General features: G+C 44.8%; 1 protein-coding gene and 1 long non-coding RNA gene across 6 annotated transcripts in view; both read right to left on the bottom strand.

Moving 5' to 3' along the window:
* Positions 1-20405, bottom strand: part of TMOD1 (tropomodulin 1) — a 305423-nt gene that overhangs the window by 173304 nt on the left and 111714 nt on the right. The window lies entirely within an intron of this gene.
* On the bottom strand, positions 7735-10837 carry LOC117347213. The gene is made up of 5 exons (XR_004536747.1): positions 8995-10837; positions 8833-8915; positions 8634-8698; positions 8088-8191; positions 7735-7782 (listed from the first exon to the last, which is right to left on the bottom strand). It is a non-coding gene; the product is annotated as an uncharacterized LOC117347213 (long non-coding RNA).

Raw genomic sequence — 20405 nt, 5'->3', positions numbered from 1 at the left:
CTGAAAAATAGCTGGAAAGCGATGACCACAAATGCTCGCAGTCTAAGCAACAAAGTTCATGATCTGCAAGCCCTGATGTTAGAGGCAGATCTATATATTGTCGCTATCACAGAGACATGGTTCAGTGAATCACATGGATGGGATGCAAACATACCGGGATATAATCTTTTTAGGAAGGACAGAGATGGTCAAAAAGGTGGAGGAGTAGCTCTCTATGTAAAGATCAATATCCAAGCGACCGAAATGCAAGGGACCTGGGGAGAGAAAGAAGCAATATGGATTGCTCTGAAAAGAGAAGATGGAACTTCTATCTATGTGGGTATAGTCTACAGACCTCCGACTCAATCGTAGCAAATTGATAAGGATCTGATTGTGGATATCTAAAAGTTTGGAAGGAAAGAGGAGGTTCTGCTGTTGGGAGATTTCAACTTGCCGGATGCGGACTGGAATGTTCCGTTTGCGGAATCAGAAAGAAGTAGGGAGATTGTGGATGCCTTTCAAGAGGCTCTGCTCAGACAAATGGTGACGGAACCCACAAGGGAAAAAGCGATATTGGATCTGGTCCTCATAAATGGAGAGAGTATCTCTAATGTTCGAGTGGGTGCTCACCTGGGAAGTAGCGATCATCAAACGGTTTGGTTTGATATAACGGCTAAAGTGGAGAGCGGCCGCACGATACTTAAAGTCCTAGATTTCAAACGTACGGACTTTAATGCTATGGGAAAGTACCTGAAGAAATAGCTGTTAGGATGGGAGGACATAAGAGAAGTGGAAAGACAGTGGTCTAAGCTGAAAGGAGTGATAAAAATGGCTACGGACTTTTATGTGAAGAAAATCAATAAAAACAAGAGAAAAAGGAAGCCGATATGGTTCTCCAACCTAGTGGCTGAGAAAATAAAGGCAAAAGAGTTGGCGTTCGTGAAATATAAAAAAAAATAAGAAGAGGAGAGCAGAAAGGACTACAGGGTGAAACTGAAAGAAGCCAAGAGAGAGATACGTCTGGCGAAAGCATAGGCGGAAGAACAAATGGCTAAAAATGTAAAAAAGGGAGACAAAAATTTTTTCAGATATATTAGTGAAAGGAGGAAGATGAAAAATGGAATTGCTAGGCTAAAAGATGCTGGGAACCAAGATGTGGAAAGTGATGTGGAGAAAGCGAAGGTGCTAAACAAATACTTCTGTTCTGTGTTCACAGAAGAAAATCCTGGAGAAGGACTGAAATTGTCTAGCAAAGTTACATGAGAAAATGGAGTAGATTCTGTGCCGTTTACAGAGGAGGGTGTTTATGAGCAACTTGAAAAACTGAAGGTGGACAAAGCGATGGGACCAGACGGGATCCATCCCAGGATACTAAGGGATCTCAGAGAGGTTCTGTCGAGTCCTATTAAAGACTTGTTCAACAAATCTCTGGAGATGGGAGTGATTCCTGGGGATTGGAGGAGAGCGGATGTGGTCCCTATTCATAAAAGTGGTCACAGGGATGAAGCAGGAAACTACAGGCCGGTGAGCCTCACTTCAGTTGTTGGAAAAATAATGGAATTTTGCTGAAAGAAAGGATAGTTTACTTCCTTGAATCTAATTGGTTTTGATTGGGTGACCAGAGAGCTGGATCGAGGACATATGCTAGATGTAATTTACTTGGATTTCAGCAAAGCTTTTGATACAGTTCCTCATAGGATGCTGTTGAACAAACTTGAAGGGCTGAAGTTAGGACCCAAAGTGGTGAACTGGGTCAGAAACTGGCTGTCGGACAGACGCCAGAGGGTGGTGGTTAATGGAAGTCGCTCGAAGGAAGGAAAGGTGACTAGTGGAGTCCCTCAGGGTTCGGTGCTGGGGCCAATCCTGTTCAATATATTTGTGAGTGACATTGCTGAAGGGATAGAAGGAAAAGTGTGCCTTTTTGCAGATGATACCAAGATTTGTAACAGAGTAGACACCGAAGAGAGAGTGGAAAATATGAAAAAGGATCTGCAAAAGTTAGAGGAATGGTCTAATGCCTGGCAACTAAAATTCAATGCAAAGAAATGCAGAGTAATGCATTTGGGGATTAATAATAGGAAGGAACCGTATATGCTGGGAGGAGAGAAGCTGATATGCACGGATGGGGAGAGGGACATTGGGGTGATAGTGTCCGAAGATCTAAAGGTGAAAAAACAGTATGACAAGGCAGTGGCTGCTGCCAGAAGGATGCTGGGCTGTATAAAGAGAGGTGTAGTCAGTAGAAGGAAGAAGGTGTTGATGCCCCTGTACAGGTCATTGGTGAGGCCCCACTTGGAGTATTGTGTTCAGTTTTGGAGACCATATCTGGCGAAAGACGTAAGAAGACTTGAGGTGGTCCAGAGGAGGGCGACGAAAATGATAGGAGGCTTGCGCCAGAAGACGTATGAAGAGAGACTGGAAGCCCTGAATATGTATACCCTAGAGGAAAGGAGAGACAGGGGAGATATGATTCAGACGTTCAAATACTTGAAGGGTATTAACGTAGAACAAAATCTTTTCCAGAGAAAGGAAAATGGTAAAACCAGAGGACATAATTTGAGGTTGAGGGGTGGTAGATTCAGGGGCAATGTTAGGAAATTCTACTTTACGGAGAGGGTAGTGGATGCCTGGAATGCGCTCCCGAGAGAGGTGGTGGAGAGTAAAACTGTGACTGAGTTCAAAGAAGCGTGGGATGAACACAGAAGATTTAGAATCAGAAAATAATATTAAATATTGAACTAGGCCAGTTAATGGGCAAACTTGCATGGTCTGTGTCTGTGTATGGCTGTTTGGTGGAGGATGGGCAGGGGAGGGCTTCAATGGCTGGGAGAGTGTAGATGGGCTGGAGTAAGTCTTAACAGAGATTTCGGCAGTTGGAACCCAAGCACAGTACCGGGTAAAGCTTTGGATTCTTGCCCAGAAATAGCTAAGAAGAAAAAAAAATAAATTTAAATTGAATTAGGTTGGGCAGACTGGATGGACTTTTCGGGTCTTTATCTGCCGTCATCTACTATGTTTCTATGTTATATGAGAGGTCCTCCATACCCTTTATTAGCTTAGTTGCTCTTCTCTGGACTCTCTCAAGTACCGCCATGTCCTTCTTGAGGTACGGCGACCAGTACTGGACACAGTACTCCAGGTGCGGGCGCACCATTGCACAATACAGTGGCAGGATGACTTCCTTCGTCCTGGTCGTGATACCTTTCTTAATGATACTGAACATTTTGTTTGCTTTCTTTGAGGCTTTCGCACACTGTGCCGACGCCTTCAAGGTTGTGTCTACCATCACTCCCAGGTCTCTTTCAAGGTTGCTCACCCCTAGCGGTGATCCCCCTATTTTGTACTGTTTGAGATGAAAATTAGATGGAATTTCTCTGTATCTTGTAAGTGTTATTAAAATGAGTACTGTGTCAGCTGAAGGACTTGAGGGAGTCGAACCCATTCCACGCTAACCTTCATTCTAACCACTGGGCTACTGAATGAGGAATAAAATTGAAGCTATTCTTCAATTGTACCTTTCCGTTTAGGCGTCATATGCGATATATCGGCAGCCTTTTCATGTCATATGAACATCATAGTGGATCTTCCCGCATAGGCATCGTATGCAAATTATAGGCGCCAGTAGTGATTTTTCTTCTTATCTGTGTCCTAAAGCTGTTCGCCATCATGCTGTTTTAACGTTCTGACATCATACATTCACCTTTTGTTTTTTTGTTTGTTTTATACAGTGGCGTACCTAGGGTATGTGGCACCCGGGGCCCATCATTTTTTGACACCCCCCCCCCCCCCATGTAAAAATTTTTTTTTTTTTTTTTTGCAATAACCATGAAATGGAATAAATGGTCAGAATAGAAACAGGCAGTGAAAATTTTCTTTTATTGAACCTCATATATGTAACCATTATTCCAAACATAACAAAACATAAATTATGTCTAAATTGTCATGAGATTAGAAGTACATATGGAGTAGTTGCAGGCAGTGGCGTACTTAGGGTATGTGGCACCCAGGGCCCATCATTTTTTGACACCCCCCCCATCTATATGAAAAATATGATTTTTAGTACCAATCTACATATCGCACCACAAGAGTGTACCTAGGAAAAGGCTGCATCTTAAACACTGCAGTGAGCACTAGAACACCAACACATACATTGTAAAACTAAACAAGCCAGATCCCGCACAGTCAATTGGTCCTGTAGTCAATGCCAACTGAAAACTATGTCTTTTTCATACACACAGAACAGAGATACACCCTCGCCCAAAATGGAATAATCACAAACTAAAAATAGAAATATGTAGACAAAAGTTAAACTGATCCGCCAAGAAACCAGACCCTGGATACAATGCAACACCACAAAAAACAGTAACACATGTCCTCTAATACAGTGCAAAATATAAAGACAGTAGATGTAAATTTGAAAAAACTGATACATAACAATCACCACTTTATAAATTAACAAATAAAAATAAAACAAATAATGAGATATAAAAAAATACAATTTTATTGGACTAATCCCCGTAAGCTCGGTCCCCATCCCCGCAAACCACCTGATTCCATCCACACAAGCCTTGAATTGTTTATATTAAAGTATAAAAAGAAACAATATTCTGTACAATTGTCAATTTATAAATCAGCGTCTTCTCCCCACTCTCTTCCCCATTTCCCTTCAGCATCCTCAGCCCACTCTCTCTCCACTTTCCTTCAGCGCACGCACATAAAAACAAGCAAGTAATTTTATATCATTTTCATTCTATTCATTCATAGAAATTAAAGTCTAGATAATGCCAGTCACATAACAAAACATGATTTTACAAAAATAATTCCCTGCAGTCAAGCCTGCAAGGATTATTAGATGTCTTTCAGCAGTTCCCCTCCCTCCCTCCCCCTTACCTTTGTGGCCAAGTCAAAATGATCTACCAACAATAAAATTTTAAAAACACAAAGCACGCTGTACGCAGAGAAAATGTTAATTATCATTTATATTCCGCGGGTTTTCAAAGAGGTCAAGGCAGATGACTTTATGCAATGTCACCTCAGTAACAACTATACAAAAATAGACAAATATTCCCCCTCCCTTTTTACTAAACTGCGATAGCGGTTTTTAGCGTAGGGAGCTGCGCTGAATGCCCCACGCTGCTCTCGACGCTCATAGGCTCCCTGCGCTAAAAAACTCTATTGCGGTTTAGTAAAAGGGGGCCATAGTGCAAAATATAGACAGCAGATATAAATTTTCAAAACGGACACATTTTGATCACTAAGTTGAAAATAAAATCATTTTTCCTACTTTTTTGTCTGGTGATTTCATGAGTCTCTGGTCCTTCTTCTGATCCTTCTTCTTTCTCTCTCCCCCTGGCTCCCCTCTTTATTTCTGCCTTTCTTTCTCTCTCCTCCTGGCCCCCCTCTTTCTTTCTGCCTTTCTTTCTCTCCCCCTTGACCCCCTCTTTATTTCTGCCTTTCTTTCTCTCCCCTTGGTCCCCCTCTTTATTTCTGCCTTTCTTTCTCTCCCCTTGGTCCCCCTCTTTCTTTCTGCCTTTCTTTCTCTCTCCCCCTGGCCCCCCCTCTTTATTTTTTCCTTTCTTTCTCTCCCCCCCTAGCCTGCACAAAGCCATCGTGCCGATTTCTCCACTTCCACGATTCTTTCCCTACCCTCACCCCCAAGCCAGCAGCCGATTTCTCCCTGCTCCTTCCCCGATGTCCTGAACTTCATCGGGCAGCAGCAGCATTCACAATTCACTGATGTTGCCCGCTTCAGGCCTTCCTCTCTGTCGGGTCCTGTCTTCATGAAAACTGGAAGTAGGCAGGACCCGGCAGAGAACAAGGCCTGAAGCCGGCAACAGCAGCGAATTGTAAACGCTGCTGCTGCCCGAAGAAGGTAATGGAGCACCGAGGCAGTCCGCTTCTCCCCCCTCCCCGCCGAACCCCCGCTGACCCTCCTATCTCCCCCCCCCCGTGAACCTTTCCGACCTTCCCAGCGAGAGCAGCAAACCTCCTTCGCGGCTTTCTCCTCCCTCTGCCGCGTTACTGATGACGTCATCAGTGATGCGGCAGAGGGAGGATAAAGCCGACGCTACTGGAGGGAGGTTTGCTGCTTTCGCTGGGAGGGTCAGAAAGGTTCACTTGGGGGGGGGAGAGAGATAGGATGGTCAGCGGGGTTTCGGCTGGGAGGGGGGAGAAGCGGTCTGCCTTGGTGCTCCAAGGCCTGGCGCCATTACCTTTTTCGATAATGGCGCCGATGCTGCTTTCGCTGGGAGGGTAGGAGCGCGATAGGGACCGGGCCAGCTGTGCACCCCCCCCTAAGGCGGCACCCGGGATGGACCTCCCCCTCGCCCCCCTTGGTACGCTACTGCCCTGGGGAAACAGCCTGCAACAAGATCGCGCGATGCCAGAGATTTTTGCCTGCTTCGGCTGTTTCCTCCGCCGCGGTCCCGCCCCTCCTCTGACATCAGAGGAGGGGCAGGACCGTGGCGGAGGAAACAGTCGAAGCAGTCAAAGATCTCTGGCATCGCGATCTTGCTGCAGGCTGTTTCCAGACGCGACACCCGGCGCAGGGGGGGGTAACTGGACCGGACCGGGAGCACCCCCTCAGGGCTTGGTACCCGGGGCGGACCGCCCCCCCCCGCCCCCCCCCTTGGTACGCCACTGGTTTTATAACACATTTTATTAAGAGAAAATGGCACCAGGAGAAATCCTTATTTTACCACAGAGGACTCCACCCTAAGGAACATCATTATTCATATTCAGGTGATCACTAAGAATAATGTTAAATTAGTTTGTGTATATAAACTTGTACAAAATAGTTCTTTTTACAAATACCCCCCCCCCAAAGGTGGCAGAGTAGGATTTTAACTTACAACCTCTAATCCTTCATCACGTTCTTTCACAATTTGTTGCTTTTAATCTTTGTGCCACATGCATGTGTTACCAAACAGCTCTTTTATAATAGAAACCTGTTGAAATCCACTTTGCAAGAAAAATATAAAAGACAAAAGATGTAAAATATTGAAGTGCCTGTCTGATTACACATATGTACCTATAATTTCACTTTGGCACTTTGTTTTTAATATATATTTTAAAGATTTTATTTAAAAAAAGTTTATACAGGTTTATATGTTTCCTGTGTGGTTTTCTCGGATGTATAATCTAAGAATGCAGCAGGCGAGAGTAATGTTATACAACTGTAGCTAGATGAGGTGAGATGATATGCAATGTAAGCAGAAGGCTATGTGTGGAAGGGAAGAGACGTGAAACCCAAGTGTGTAAAAAGGAAAATATTTCCCTACAAACCACAAGATGGAACAATACCACCTTGTCCATTCTCTCTAGTAATGCCATCTTCTTAATTATGCTATTTTCAGGCTCTGAGGTAGTATCATTGAACTGGTGAGCAAATGGGAGACATAACAACCCCTAGTTCCCCCCAATAGCACACCTACCTTGTTTGCTACCCCACTTTTTTCCTTTGCAACCTGGCCCTCATTAAACACTAGTTAAGACAAAGATCAGTGTGATAACATTGATCAATTTTCAGCGGTACTTAAGGAAACACTAATGCCTGTGCACTACTCAGTGTATCAGAATGGGCCCTGGCACTCCTTTGGTAAGTAATCACAAGATCCATAAATGGTTTAAGATTTTTATTGTAGAATATCATGTCATTTCATTGACACTCAAATGTTCAATCCTTGCACAGTCCAGGAAAGCGGTGTGCAAGTGTAACATCATGCAACTGCAGTTCGATGAGATGGATCACAGCTACACCGGTTTACAGAGTAAGCCACTCCTAGGTCCAAATCAACTGCCAGCCTAAAGGAGGAAAGGGTAAAATGTCAGTGCGCTTGAATTATTAAAGTTTCCTCATGGACCCCCGGTAAGATAAGGCAGGTTGTAGGTAAAGGAAGATGGATTCAGAGATGTAGGATGTTCTTCGTTGCACTGGAAGAAAGGGAAGTAAGGAGGTCAGAGAATAAAAGCCAGAGGTTTCTGCCATTGAAAGCAAGGGAAATAAATGCCATCCTCCTTGTTACAGAGTCCATATGAGAGCTAGGAACCTACACACATTTTGGAATGTTGAAGGTTAGTGGAAGTGAGCACAAATGTTTCGTACCTACCTATGCACAAGTATCAGGAATAGGTCACAGGATCCGCCCATATCACAGGAATAGCTTCACGATGAGATGCTAGCCACAGGAGGAGGTTAGCTGGGCCCAAACACCTGCAAAGAGGGGAAGCATGTTAATACATTGGAAAAGTCCCCCACCTCAAACTGTCAGAACACCTACAGTTACCCTATAGCTTCAGTTGAACTTGAATTATGAGCATGGAAAAGGGGGGAGCTTTAGTCTTATGCTACACAGAAACTTGTAGACCAATACCATCATTAACTCCTGTAAGAAGTGGAAAGCTGAGCACCAAATAGGCTTCTGATAGCCGTAGTTTAAGATTTTAGCAGTATAGGTCATCCAATCAGCTTTCTCTGAGCTTCCCAAAGACGTTCATTGAGAGAGGGCTTTTAGAACTATAGATGTGATTTATACTTAAAACTAAGTGGATGTTTAATCAACACATATGCTAAACTAACACCAGCATGCGTTGATTTAGGACTTGCTGGTAAAAAAAACCAAAAAACCGAGAGGTCCTAAACTGCTAGCTCTTACCAGGCCATCAAGAAGCACTTTACGATGCCCTTGTATGGTGACGATGAAAGTCTTGGACATCCAACCTGCAACAAGAGTATGAAAGCTGTTAGCTATTTGAAATGTGGTCAATTCATCATAAAGCCTGCTAATGGAATGATATACAGGAGCAACATAGTGAATCAGGCCAAAAACAAACATAGCTACATTCGATTCTCACCTATTATTCCACCTTTAATACTTGAGCTGCTACCAATTACTTCTTGCTTTGGTGGTCAGGGACATCTGAGCTTTAATTGCTGCCTAGAGAAAGAGGCATGATCACATTCAGTCACATGAGACAGAGAGAGAAGCTTTTTGGGATTCACATAAATATACTCACCATTATCCCAAGAAATGGGCTCTTATTAGGTTGTCCCTGACCACCTGCCCTCTCCTACGCTCCTCTTGCTCAGGTAGCGGCCTCTGTCTAGGTTGGATGTCCTCGTCACCGTCTTGGACCGGCTCAGTTGGGTCTGGCAATCCTTCTTCTCATCGCTAGGTTATGTAGCATGCAGCACGCAACAAACATCTTGGACACCTTGTCGGGGCTGCAGAGCAGTTGCCCTCCTGAGCGGTGTAGACATCTAAAGCGGGACTTGAGCAACCCAAACACACGTTCAACGATGGCCCTTGTGGTATTCAGAGCCCGGTTAGACCGCACTTCCACCGGCTGTTGGGGATGCACAACTGGGGTCATCAACCACGCTCTCAGGGGATAGGCACGATCACCTGCAAGAAGAAACAATATTAGAAAAGAGGCACATATCTGTTGTCCATTGCTCTGCATCATCCTCCAAAGTTTGCGATGACACTGTGGTAAAATGAGAGAAAGGTGGTTAATGTAGCAAAGCTTTATTTGCAGTAGTATATTAACTCACCAACCAGCCATCCACTGTGGATTTCTCCCCTCTGGAACCTGCCACCTAGGCCAGAGTGGGCCAGGATATAAGCGTCGTGGCAGGACCCTGGGAAGCTGGCACACACATCTATCACCTCCATGGTAGCACTATAGACCACCTGCATATTCATCGAATGATATGCCCTCCGGTTCCTAAATTGCCTTTCAGTCTCAGCAGGTGGTCTGAGGGCTACATGTGTACAGTCTATAGCTCCCAGGACTGAGGGGAAACGTGCCAGTTGATCAAAACTCCTCATTGTCCGTTGCCGCTCTGTCTCACTCATCGGAAACTGTATATACATAGCAGTATGCCTTAAAAAGACATCCAAAAACTTATTGATGATCCTGGATACAGATGGTTGACTGATGTCAGCCCCAGCTCCCAGGGGTCTTTGGAAGGTTCCTATAGCCAAAAACCCCAGGGCTATAGTTACTTGTACATAAACCGGAAGGGGATGTCCCCTAAGAGTGGTGTGCTCCAAATCCTCCTGCAGTTGGTCACACAGATGAACTATGGTCTCCCGATTAAATCGAAAGAGACCAATACACCGCTCATCTGTCATATCAAGGAAGTTCGCCCTGGGCCTATATACCCTAGGGGCCTGGGCCTCTAATCTGGCCACGCCCCAGGGCCGGAGCCAGACCCCTTCCTCTGTGCAACAATCTATGGCGGGCATCCACACGTAAGACAAACTCAAAGTAGTCAGCCATCTCTCAAACCAACACCAACCAAAGACACCAACTGACAAGTACACAACAAAAGGGAGAAGATGGGGGAAAGGAGAAACAGTGAGATCACAGCACAAAGTCACAATATCACAAATCAAGCACCAGAAGAACGAACGCACAGGAGTCTAAAGGAGACAAAAATATGCTGTTTTAGAGCCCTATATATACTACGCACGCCTAATTAGCGTCTGACGTCATAGGCGCCATTAGAACTTCCCGCCAACACATTCAAATCTGATTAGACGATATATGGGCTTTTACATGAACGCGGGTTAGGGTTAGGATTAGGGATAGGGTTGTTAAAAGAAATGCAGGTGAGACTGAGACTTGAATTGGAGAGCTGCCGCACGAAAGTGCCTTAACTTGCTATGCTAAAATATGTGTGAATCTCCTGAGATTATGCCTATTACTTCCCACTCTTAATTTATTGTCATTGTATTTGATCAAATGTAGATTGTGTGAACTTCAATACATGGGGGGAGTTGAAGTCCCATCAGGTTTACATGCTAAGGTTCATTCTAAACGTTGTGCTATATTTGATTTTATAACTGCGGTTTCGGCGTGGTAAAGTATGTAATATACAAAGTTCATGGAGCGGACGCCGCAAGCACGCCCAAGCGGCACAAAAAACGTCATCGCGTTTTTTGCATTGTGACGTCATAGAATCACCCGTTCTTCATACGCAGTTACTTCTCCTAAAATGGCTGCCAGGAGACAGCCAAATTTTTCAACAGCTGACACCAAACTCCTGGCCAGGCTGTTCTTGGTGCATGAGCACCATTATTTTGTGGTGCCTGGCCACCGGAGGCCCTAACTCCAGTTCCACCAGTCCTGGACCTGCCTGACTCAGCGCCACAATCGCCGAGCGTCCTGTCCCAGGGAAGTAAGTATTCTTAGTCAGGCTCTCTCAAATAATAATGTAAAAAGTAATGATGATGTAAACCAGTATCAATCAAATTGATCATTTTTTTTTGGTAACTTTTGATTCATTTTTAAAACTGCAATTGTGCCAAATAAATCTTTCACATTGAATATTAAACATTACAGCACTTTCCACAGGAGCAGTAGTAGGATTTCAAATGACAACCTCAGCTCCTATAGCACATCTTTCCCATTTACAACATGGCATTTGTAATGGAAACATCTTGAAATCAACTTTGCCAAAGGAAATAAAATATATTAAAGTGCTCCTATATCCTTTGAAGTACCTACAACTTTCCTTTGCCATATCTATGTATCAATCTGCAGGTTTAGGGAGATAGTTGCATAACGTTTAAAGTGACAGCATCAGTACCCTAGGACAGGAAATATTGCTTGACTAGATTAATAAAGTCATGCAAACATTAATGTGGGGTAGTGCTGAAAGGCTACAGCCTCAGCACCCTGGGGTTGTGGGTTCAAACCTACACTGCTCCTTGTGATGCTAGCCAAGTTACTTAATTCCTACCCCCCCCCCCACCCATTGTCCCAGGTACAGTAGATAGATAGATAGGGAGGCCACCAGCACCGAAAGGGGAAAATGCTGGAGTACGTGAATACATTGATGTAAAACATGTGGCAGGAGGGGGTGGAGGCAGCCATCAAAGATAATAGGGGCTCTTGGAGGCCAGCATATCTTTCACTCCATTTTTATGCGATTATAGAGGTCAATACTTAAGTAAACGTGTTATGCCACAGTACTACATGGCACTCATCATATCCCTCCCTCTCTTTTCTTTCTCTCTCTCTCTATTATCCAGGTTGAGGATCTCAGGAAACGGGGTTGGCTGCTGAGGCGCCATGAGCAGGCCTTCCTTGGGGGGGCGAGGGAGGAAATGCGCGCTGAAGCCAGTGAGTAATGAGTCCAGAGTGTGGCTCTTTGTGATCAGTCTACCAGAATAAATACATGAAAATGCTTGAGTAGCTGAAAACCATTCTTATTCATAAAATCTGTGGAAAAGCTGCTATTGTGATATCAGAACAGTCATCCTCCTCTGTTATGTCACAATGGCTTTATGGTCTTCTACTTGCCTCACTTACTTACGCTACATTTTGATGTTTACAGTAGAGTACGTGCTTTGTGGGTCCTGTTATTAGCATTTGAAGTAAAAAAAAAGTAGTAAATAATGTCATGTTCAAAAGTGTTGTTTACATACCTGACTGTATCCTCTTTCCCTCTTGTCAAGCAGCAGTGCAGACACCTCCTCAGGAGGTGGCAGAAGCAACTCCACCTGGGCCCCGGAAGTCATGGAGGGAGCCCCACCTTGGTCCTCTGTGGAGGAGGAGGAGGAAGAAGAAGAGGAGGAGGAATCGGGGCCAGATACCCTGTGGCGGCCCCCAGGACCACCGCCCCCAGGGCCACCCCCACCTGCCCCACCACTGCCACAGGGACCACCTCCCCCACTTCCCCCAGTCGGACTACCATCCCCTGTCGGACTTTCCCCTTCCCCCATCCATAGCCCTTCCCCTCATTCTCCTGCCCTTCCTGTTCCTGATCCCTTCCCAACCCCTTTCCTTGCTGTCCCCCCCCTCAGGAGCAGCCCAACCAGCCGCAGGAGGGGGGCAGCCAGGCAGGTCTGGGAGGAGGTGCAGTTGTTGAGAGGGTGCTTGGAGAGGCTACAACATGCCCTCTTTCGGCTGATAGCTGAAAGAGGGCATGGTTCCAGCAGCCATGAACCCTCTCCATAACTGCACCTCTTCCGCCCCCTCTCCTGAGGTAGCTCAAGCTGCCCTTGGGGAGGCATCCACCCTCTCTTTCCCTGAGTTACATGTTTGTAAATAGTTAAAAAAAAAATTAAATGTTTTTAAAATTAAAAGAGTTTATATTTGTTTATAACTTTCCTGTGTGGTTTTATCTTTGTACCATCTTCAGTTTAGTGGACAGAGTGCAAGGTAGATAGAGTTCATGAGGTACTGCCATTCCTTTTCAAAATAACAAGGTGACATATAGAAAGTTTAACAATCTTTATTGGTGTCTGTCATTCTATTATCTGCTAGCCACTCTGATGTAGAATCATTGCAGAATCCAGGAAAGAAGCAAGCGAGTGTAACGGTATGCAACTGTAGGTATACGATATGAGATCCCAGCTATGATCTGCAAAGTAAGCCACTCCTGGTTCCAAAGCAGATGCCTACATCAGGAAAAGAAAATAAGACACTGTGGTAGAATTGTTGTTGAAGAAAAGGGCTATTGCTAGGAACAGGAGGATGCCCAAATGAGACATGTGGGTTTTTCTTCCTTCCACTGAAGGCGATGGAAGTAAAGCCCACATTTCTCAATCTATCCTCCTGGTTCTGGAGCTGTATGGTAACTACACCCTAAAAAAAGGCAGCCTGCACTGTTTTGGTAAACCAGGTATGGAAACAGGAACGTACTTCCCTATAAACCACAAAGATGCTCACGGCTGTACAGGTCTCAGCAAGATAAAACTGGATCTGACAATACCGCAGCAAGAACTACACTTGGTTGTCCAGGACACCTGACAATGGAAAAGAGGAGAAGCCGATTTACACATTGGAGATGTTCCTAGGGTTTACCATATCTATATCTATATCTATATATATAGCAGTGGTTCCCAAACCTGTCCTGGGGGACTCCCCAGCCAGTCAGGTTTTCAAGATATCCCTAATGAATATGCATGAGAGAGATTTGCATACCTGTCACTTCCATTATATGCAAATCTCTCTCATGCATATTCATTAGGGATTTCTTGAAAACCTGACTGGCTGGGGGTCCCCCAGGACAGGTTTGGGAACCACTGATATATAGCTTCAGAAACAGGAGGTTCAACCCCAAGGTCTAAATCTGCCCTCCATTCCCTGAAGCAATGTGTTAACCCCCCTTTATGTTGAGCTGGTTAGCTTACATTAATAATATGGGGTGGCACACTAGTTAGATCTCACTGTGGCGTAGTGGTTAGAGCAACAGCCTTAACGCGCTGATGGTGTGGGTTCAAAACTCACCAAATCACTTGTAATCCACACTGCTCCAGGTCTATTACATAAAATTGTGATAAATTCTTCAGCACCTGTTTAGAGCTCATTTGAGGGAAGAGAAAAATAAGTGTTTCACATGTTAGGATTGTGAATATTCCTTTTATTCATCAGAAGAGCTAGTCAGGTGTACTTCAGGTATAGTTATAACAGTCAAGTGAAGGATACTAGAGTAACATAACAAAGGGTACCATATATCATTCTCACTTAACTCTTTGCCCAGGTGCAAGTTGGTGTGCTGAGCTGCTCTTCTAGCCTCTGGCAAACACATTGGGGTGATGAGCTTAGTCAACTTGAAATGAAGAGTACAGAGGAACATGTTAGAAAGATCTATGTATCCAAAATGAAACACTGAAGTTGTGGCAGAATGTCACATCACAGTCTCCAAATAACACCTAGACTTAACAGAAGCAGGAACATACTTTTGGACTCCTTATTAGAAAAGGCAGCTGCAGCTAACCCCTTTTTATAATAAGGATGCCTAACCCATTAGGCACCAATTAGGAGTTTTCCACCTGAACCATGTCCACTGAAAGGAAGTGTTTCCCTCCCTTCCCTCCCCCAATGCACCTGAGCTATTGTTATCAATGAGTTATTACACAGAACCATTCCTCTACTGATTTTAACCTGCCTGCAATTTGACTCTACAAAGAATTAGATTTAGCTCTATGAGTAAAACCTCTCAAGTTTGTGAGCACATTCATATTACTTACATATCCATTTTGCTGGCACCAAAGTTTCTAACAGCATCGGTGCTGTTGCAACTAACACACCTAGACTTTATTTATTATCACTCATTTTGTCAGCCCTGTGGAACAGAGAGAGATGTGAGAGATATAAGGAGAACAATTAAGTAACTTGTTTTGGCGGGAAGCGTTAACGACGACTATTGGCTGGCATTGAGGGCCCGCAGTTTGTTCCGCCTACTAACCACACCCAGCACACCTCATTGGGTGTCCTATGGGAGTGTGTGTGAAAGTGTTCTATAAGTAGCTTGGAAAGCTGGCCACACTTTGCAACATGGCTCCGAAGAGGAAATCTAATTTTCTGCCTGGAGAGTTGCAGATCCTTGTGGCCCAAGTCGGGGCCAACTATGATGCCCTCTTTGGGAGGGAAGCTGATAGCATTGGCACAGAAGGCCAGCAGGCTATCTGGAGGAGGATCTGCAGTGACATGGATGCAGTTCACCATCAGGGCCGTGATATAGAGGCTCTGAAAAAACGGTGGCTTGCCCTGTGGAGAGAGGTATGGTGGAAGCAAGAACTGATCGATGCGCAGTGTCCTTGCAGCAACCTCCAACTGACTGTCCTGGAGAGTGAGGTGATGGACATAGTGGGTCCTGGAATAGCACCTGTTGTGGGAGGCATTGATACTTCCCTGGGGCGCCAAGGTAAAAACATTTTTCATAGAAGCCATTGCCTTTTGTTTTTTAACTCATATTTTATAAATTTTCTAAACTACAACAGTGCTATACAACCAATGCAACTCATAGTAATACAATAAAAGCCATTGCCTGTTTTGATACTCTTGCCAGCCTAACATTTAGAATAAGTTGCCAATGTTCTATATCTTAGCCTGCATGATACCTTGTAAATGACCAGATGCAATTCAAATGAGGCTATCAGATGTTACCGCTTTCAACTGATACCAATGTGTATTTTCTTGTCTTTTTGCAGAGGCATCCCATCCTCCTTCTGCTGCTGATAGGGATGAAGGGGAAGAGGAGAAGGAGGAAGAGGCCAGGCCATCGTGTGCCGCCCCTCCTCCTCAAAACACTGAAATTGAACCTGCACCAACACCCCCCCCCCCTTCATTCCCACGATGACAACAGGGCAGGAGAGGCGGGAGAAGAGTTGGAGGGGGACGAAGAGGTGGGTGAGGTTGGAGCCCGGGGGAGGTGGATTTCCATCAGGGTGATGAGCTGGAGGCCCCCCTAATGAGCACGCCCATCTAATGGTGGAGGTTGGGAACAACATCCACCATAGACAGGGCTTGCTCATTAGGGAGGTGGCTGAGATTAAAAATCCACATGTGTCCTCGCCAGCGAGGCCCAAACTATGAACCAGCACTTGGCCTCTCTGGTAGCAGAGCAGGCTGCAACACAAGCCGAGCAGGCTGCGATACGAGCCGAGTAGGCTGGGACACGCCGTGCTCTGGAGGACATGTGTGGCATTCTTAGACACCTTCTCCCCCAGCTCATCACCCAGACTCACTCCCCTGGGGATCTTGGAGCTCAAGCCACCTCCCAGCCCTTCTCCAGCCAGGCCCCCACCAGGCAGGCCTGGTGCCCGTGCCCGGGGTCGGAGCCGTGGCTGGGGAAAGGGAAAAGGAAAGGGCCCCCATTAGGACCCACTATGTCCTTTTAACACTCCCAGGCCAGTCATGCCGCATGGACCCTATGGCTCCGCTGGACCTCCTCTGTATGTACACGCCACAGCATCTATATCACGGTTCAGTCACTGCAGATCTTTCATCCAGATATCCTCCTGGCCTGAGTGCCAATCCTCATCAGCTTCAACTCCCATCGAGGGCATCATAGTTGGATAATAACTACTACAACCTTTCAAGGATCCGCAACTCTCCAGGAGCCATGTTGCCACCTTCATTCACCACTCCAATAGCAAGCGGTGGAAACAGTACCATCTATTTGCACCCTGGACATTTGCCTTGGAGGTGGAAACAATGCCATCTATTTGCATCCTGGACATTTGTCTCACTTCACAGAGGTGGAAACTGTGCCATCTATTTGCACCCTATATTATGCATTTTCCATCTATTATGTAAAACGGCAGGCCAATGGATATTTGTTCTACAATAAAATCAAGCAAATAAATTAAACATATATAGCTGGCAGTGTGTTTATGTTTCTGCATATATTTTATTCGTTAGGTGCTTCACAGAGCTACATTGCTGTATCGTATGCTTTACAGAGGTCTGTCCCAACCTTGTCATGAACCACCACCAGGCCAGTTAGGTTTTGAGGATACCCCTAATGGATATGCATGAGGGTAGATTGGATGCCTGACACCTCCATTAGATGCTGGTCTCTCATGCATACTCATATTAGGGCTATCCCTTACAATCTTCTTATCCCACCTTTCACAACCTAGCTCCCCATGCATCAACATCTGTCCCTCTATTTTCTGTTCTTCTCCTTGATGCATACCAATGAGGGGGGGAAACCTTCATGGCATCTTTCCTTTCCACCTCAAAACCTAGCGTTTCTCCCTATCCTCCTTCCATCCCCAGTGTCAGCTTTTCACCCTTTCTGTTCCTAAATGCCCTCCCATCCCAGATCTCTCCTTGCCTCCATGACATCCACTCTCATTCCAGACCACTCTCCAGCATCTCTCTCTCTCCCCTAACCTCTGTTTCTGGTCCCCGTCACTCCCCCATTCCCCAAGTCTGGCCATTTCTAGACACCTCTCCTGCATTCAACTTAAGAAAATCATAAATATCTATCCCATTTGATGCAGTAGCCGCCTTGGTCCATAACATTTTTCCCATGTCTAAACACAGGTTCACATCCTTTTCACTTGGAGTTAATTGAAAGCTGTGGGCCCCCTCTGCTCTTTCTTTTTGATGTACTTTGCTGACATGGAAAATGGAGGTGGAGACATTGCAGGGGCAGACTATGACATTATGAAAGCAGAGAGAGTGGTGGGTGTGGCCATCTGTGTCTAACCTGGCCTGGCCCCTTCTTTTCTCTAACAATTGATTCCCCTCAACACTTATCACAAAAGCAAAGTTCTCAACAATTGCTCACACCAACACCCAGAAAAATCCATAGACAAAACAAATACAGATAATGGGGGTGGGGAGGAGTGGCAAAGGCAGAAGGGAGTACAAAGGACAACAGCGAGATAGCACAAAGTTTCATCATAGAGGAAATGGAACACCACAATCACCAACTCACATGGGGGGTCTTAAAAGGCAAAAATTGGTGTGGCAAAGCCTTCTATATACTATGCACGCCTAATTAGCGTCTGACGTCATAGGAACCGTTAGAACTTCCCGCCAAAATTATTCAAATCTGATTGGACGTGCTTTGGATGTCATTTTGCCAAATACACCTGTAGTGACTTTTTAATCCTTTCCTTCACATCTCTCAGCTTTGATACGAAGCTCTATATTCTAAACAAAGTTCCCTCTATAGCTCTATTCCTTAAGGCACTGCTTTTATCTTCCATACCTCAGGGGTTCAAGTCTTGAGTGAGGTTAGTGAATAGTTTATTTTTATTTTTCACCCAGGAAACCTAGAAACCCTTTACCCATGCCTTTGCTTATAAATATTTTGCTTCACCTTTTATTATCTGCAGCCATTGTCTAATTTATAATGCAACCTGTTATCTCTCATCCTAAACCCCCTCCCCCACCCCAACACCCCCCCCCCAAACTCTCAAGCCAAACTGCATTTACCAATACTAATGTCTCTAGGATCCATCTCAACACATGTATCGTCCTTCAACACCTGTCCAAGCCCTCTGAAGTTTTCTTTAACTCTTATAGCTGTTGCCCTGTGCCTATATTGCATCAAAAGAAATGCATTCCTACTAGAAGGGCTTTTAGTTGAGAGCAAATGAACGTATCTCATGCAACTGTGCCCGCAGAATGCTGATGAAAAACAGCAAATTCTACCACTTATGTGAGCTGTTAGGATGCTATTAAAAAGAGGGAAGATGAGGATGGGATTTGAACCAGGGTGCTTGAGAAGACAGACCTCGACAAGGCACATTAACTTGGTGAGCCACTAATGGCTTCTTTCAGACAGGGGAGAGATTTCCTCCCATGACAGCTTAGGGTATGTTAGCCATGGCAGGATGTAAATAAAAGTGATCGCAAATTGCAGAATGCTGTTGAAACACAGCAAAGTCCACCATATATATATGCTCCTTTGAGAGCTAATAGGAAGCTGTTAAAATGAGTGAAGGTGGGATTTGAACTGGGGGGCTTGAGAAGACGGACAAGACGCATTAACCTGGTGCGCCACAAATGGCATCTTCCTGGCAAAGGAGAAGTTTGCTCCCATGACAGATTAGGATGTCTTAGCCATGGGACAGAGAAAATATATTTGTGCATGGAAAAGGAAATGCACTCATAAAAATGCCAAAGTCCCCCCATCTAGACCCTCATATAACAGCTAATAGGAAGCTGTTAAAATGAGTGAAGGTGGGATTTGAACCGGGGGGCTTGAGAAGACGGGCAAGGCACGTTAACCTAATGCGCCACAAATGCTTTCTTTAGGGTAATTGTAATATCCTTCCTAAGCATATGAAACATAGGCAGGTCAGTCAAGTATGATATGAAGGGCAGTGAGATCCACCTGAGTAGAAGCTGATGTAGCTCTATGGATTAAAATCCTGTCCTAATCATACGGAGGTTGGGAGTTCAACACCCAGCACATCTTTTAATTGTGGCATACTACCTTGAAGGTGCAGCTTGATGATCTCACAATGAGGTCAGCTATTTTGCAATGAAGGAAAATGCATGTTAAGGTCTGTATCTGGTTTTTCTCTTTTTAAGCACTGAGAAATGAAGTAATGTGTGCAATAATGATATATGTCTCATCTTCTTTCTTTGCTCTCAAGAAAGAGCTGATTGCAGGACTGTTTATTGAGAAAAAAAAGGGGTTCTTTTTAAGCTGGAAAACCAGAGGTGGTGTAATGAGCAAACTGTTTGGGCAGAAAAGTACTATGTTTCCCATGCAATATGCTTATATTTATGTGCTCTATTGATATGGTGGCTTATTAAATCTATTAGGAGGGAGAAAAAAGAAGAAACAACCCATATTCAAAGTCACTATAGGAATATCATGACGGAAGCAACAAGCACGCTTAACTTGCGTCTAAAGGAATCAGCGGGATGAAAGCTGAAACTGCGTTGAAATGAAGAAAATACTACAGTTAGACCAGCTTTTCGTTCACTTATATGTTAGATGCTAGTTAGACGCACTGGAGCACCTAACTAGCGTCTAAGTTGTGCCTATCATTAACCACGCCCAGATTACGCCCACGTCTCAAGGTTGGACACGTCTAAGTGCTACGTCTGCATCTAGGTTGCGCCTGCGAGCTATGGACGTCTAACCGATGTCTAAATTCCAATTAACGCTTGTTAAGACAATTAAATAGCTTATTATCTACTTAAATCGGGCG

This window comes from Geotrypetes seraphini, chromosome 1 (genome assembly GCF_902459505.1).
Source record: "Geotrypetes seraphini chromosome 1, aGeoSer1.1, whole genome shotgun sequence".
Classification (NCBI taxonomy): domain Eukaryota; kingdom Metazoa; phylum Chordata; class Amphibia; order Gymnophiona; family Dermophiidae; genus Geotrypetes; species Geotrypetes seraphini.
This window is presented reverse-complemented; position numbering and strand designations above follow the sequence as displayed.